This window comes from Pseudorasbora parva, chromosome 6, assembly GCF_024679245.1.
Source record: "Pseudorasbora parva isolate DD20220531a chromosome 6, ASM2467924v1, whole genome shotgun sequence".
NCBI lineage: Eukaryota > Metazoa > Chordata > Actinopteri > Cypriniformes > Gobionidae > Pseudorasbora > Pseudorasbora parva.
Genome location: NC_090177.1, coordinates 46281877 through 46284376, shown reverse-complemented (window position 1 = coordinate 46284376; position 2500 = coordinate 46281877). Strand labels below are relative to the sequence as shown.

The following is a 2500-nucleotide window of genomic DNA, read 5'->3' as shown; positions in this document are numbered from 1 at the left end:
GCGTGCTCAGGGTGGTATGGCCGTAAGCCAAAGCTGCTGCCAAAATTGGGCCATTTAAGGAAATCAAACACTCTTATTTATTTTAATTTAAAAACAAATCTTTCTTCGCCCATGAAACAAAAAAGCTTACAGCACCTGGTATTCCCAGGCGGTCTCCCATCCAAGTACTAACCAGGCCCGACCCTGCTTAGCTTCCGAGATCAGACGAGATCGGGCGTGCTCAGGGTGGTATGGCCGTAAGCGAAAGCTGCTGCCAAAATTGGGCCATTTAAGGAATTCAAACACTCTTATTTATTTTAATTTAAAAACAAATCTTTCTTCGCCCATGAAACAAAAAAGCTTACAGCACCTGGTATTCCCAGGCGGTCTCCCATCCAAGTACTAACCAGGCCCGACCCTGCTTAGCTTCCGAGATCAGACGAGATCGGGCGTGCTCAGGGTGGTATGGCCGTAAGCGAAAGCTGCTGCCAAAATTGGGCCATTTAAGGAAATCAAACACTCTTATTTATTTTAATTTAAAAACAAATCTTTCTTCGCCCATGAAACAAAAAAGCTTACAGCACCTGGTATTCCCAGGCGGTCTCCCATCCAAGTACTAACCAGGCCCGACCCTGCTTAGCTTCCGAGATCAGACGAGATCGGGCGTGCTCAGGGTGGTATGGCCGTAAGCGAAAGCTGCTGCCAAAATTGGGCCATTTAAGGAATTCAAACACTCTTTTTTTTTTTTATTTAAAAACAAATCTTTCTTCGCCCATGAAACAAAAAAGCTTACAGCACCTGGTATTCCCAGGCGGTCTCCCATCCAAGTACTAACCAGGCCCAACCCTGCTTAGCTACCGAGATCAGACGAGATCGGGCGTGCTCAGGGTGGTATGGCCGTAAGCGAAAGCTGCTGCCAAAATTGGGCCATTTAAGGAAATCAAACACTCTTATTTATTTTAATTTAAAAACAAATCTTTCTTCGCCCATGAAACAAAAAAGCTTACAGCACCTGGTATTCCCAGGCGGTCTCCCATCCAAGTACTAACCAGGCCCGACCCTGCTTAGCTTCCGAGATCAGACGAGATCGGGCGTGCTCAGGGTGGTATGGCCGTAAGCGAAAGCTGCTGCCAAAATTGGGCCATTTAAGGAATTCAAACACTCTTATTTATTTTAATTTAAAAACAAATCTTTCTTCGCCCATGAAACAAAAAAGCTTACAGCACCTGGTATTCCCAGGCGGTCTCCCATCCAAGTACTAACCAGGCCCGACCCTGCTTAGCTTCCGAGATCAGACGAGATCGGGCGTGCTCAGGGTGGTATGGCCGTAAGCGAAAGCTGCTGCCAAAATTGGGCCATTTAAGGAAATCAAACACTCTTATTTATTTTAATTTAAAAACAAATCTTTCTTCGCCCATGAAACAAAAAAGCTTACAGCACCTGGTATTCCCAGGCGGTCTCCCATCCAAGTACTAACCAGGCCCGACCCTGCTTAGCTTCCGAGATCAGACGAGATCGGGCGTGCTCAGGGTGGTATGGCCGTAAGCGAAAGCTGCTGCCAAAATTGGGCCATTTAAGGAAATCAAACACTCTTATTTATTTTAATTTAAAAACAAATCTTTCTTCGCCCATGAAACAAAAAAGCTTACAGCACCTGGTATTCCCAGGCGGTCTCCCATCCAAGTACTAACCAGGCCCGACCCTGCTTAGCTTCCGAGATCAGACGAGATCGGGCGTGCTCAGGGTGGTATGGCCGTAAGCGAAAGCTGCTGCCAAAATTGGGCCATTTAACCCTTAAAGACCTAGAACATTTTTGGGGCGCCTGATGTGCCTCTACTTTTCTTGGTTTTTCTCCCCCATTCTAGCAGTTATCATCAAGTGCTATATATCATTTTAAACAGGAGAACCTGAAGTTTCCATCTAGCTCATTTGATGTCCCAATTTTACATTTATTTATTCTGAGAATGGATTAAATTAATATAATTTCAAGAAAAATGGCAGCAAAAATGTGATGTTTTTACTGTGAACTCGAACAGAACTTCATGAAGTTTGGATTTTTTCCATTAGAAAGTTAGACTTGGCTGTTTTACACTTCCAGATTAAATTTTGTCTACATGTAACAATCCCTCAGCAAGTTATAGCCATTTATTATAACATTATTCAAGGCGTTTCTAGGTTTTTGAGTGAAAACAGGTGTATTTTATTTACTGATAATGTGTCCAAAAAAGTTCAAGTAATAAAGTAAATAGAAATATTGTTATATTATAACAACACTGAAACAAACATTTTTCTTCATAGAAATATATTATAATTTGAACATGAAAAACAAACGCAAACAATACATCAAGTTGTGACAACAACCCATGAAATAAAATATAATGAGGCTACTTTTACATGTGGGCGGCTATTTTCATAAACGGACATTTCAACCTCTCTGCACATAATCTTCTCAAACACAAATTGAGGAAAATATAATAGTGAAAATGTGTAAAACACAAACTACATACAAATAGAGAAATAT

The 2500-nt window shown here is 41.8% G+C and overlaps 9 non-coding genes across 9 annotated transcripts in view; all 9 read right to left on the bottom strand.

Moving 5' to 3' along the window:
• Positions 1–28, bottom strand: part of LOC137080212 (5S ribosomal RNA) — a 119-nt gene extending 91 nt beyond the window's left edge. Inside the window, exon 1 of the ribosomal RNA XR_010906083.1 lies at positions 1–28. This exon is cut by the window's left edge and continues 91 nt beyond it. This is a non-coding gene — a ribosomal RNA (5S ribosomal RNA).
• Positions 29–123: 95 nt separating this feature from the next.
• LOC137080165 (5S ribosomal RNA) lies at positions 124–242 on the bottom strand. The gene has a single exon (XR_010906035.1). It is a non-coding gene; the product is annotated as a 5S ribosomal RNA (ribosomal RNA).
• Positions 243–337: 95 nt separating this feature from the next.
• LOC137080164 (5S ribosomal RNA) lies at positions 338–456 on the bottom strand. Its single transcript, XR_010906034.1, has one exon. It is a non-coding gene; the product is annotated as a 5S ribosomal RNA (ribosomal RNA).
• A 95-nt stretch (positions 457–551) lies between these two features.
• LOC137080163 (5S ribosomal RNA) lies at positions 552–670 on the bottom strand. Its single transcript, XR_010906033.1, has one exon. It is a non-coding gene; the product is annotated as a 5S ribosomal RNA (ribosomal RNA).
• Positions 671–765: 95 nt separating this feature from the next.
• On the bottom strand, positions 766–884 carry LOC137080230 (5S ribosomal RNA). The gene has a single exon (XR_010906099.1). It is a non-coding gene; the product is annotated as a 5S ribosomal RNA (ribosomal RNA).
• Positions 885–979: 95 nt separating this feature from the next.
• Positions 980–1098, bottom strand: LOC137080162 (5S ribosomal RNA). Its single transcript, XR_010906032.1, has one exon. It is a non-coding gene; the product is annotated as a 5S ribosomal RNA (ribosomal RNA).
• Positions 1099–1193: 95 nt separating this feature from the next.
• Positions 1194–1312, bottom strand: LOC137080161 (5S ribosomal RNA). Its single transcript, XR_010906031.1, has one exon. It is a non-coding gene; the product is annotated as a 5S ribosomal RNA (ribosomal RNA).
• A 95-nt stretch (positions 1313–1407) lies between these two features.
• Positions 1408–1526, bottom strand: LOC137080160 (5S ribosomal RNA). Its single transcript, XR_010906030.1, has one exon. It is a non-coding gene; the product is annotated as a 5S ribosomal RNA (ribosomal RNA).
• A 95-nt stretch (positions 1527–1621) lies between these two features.
• On the bottom strand, positions 1622–1740 carry LOC137080159 (5S ribosomal RNA). The gene has a single exon (XR_010906029.1). It is a non-coding gene; the product is annotated as a 5S ribosomal RNA (ribosomal RNA).
• Between the last annotated feature and the right edge of the window lie 760 nt (positions 1741–2500).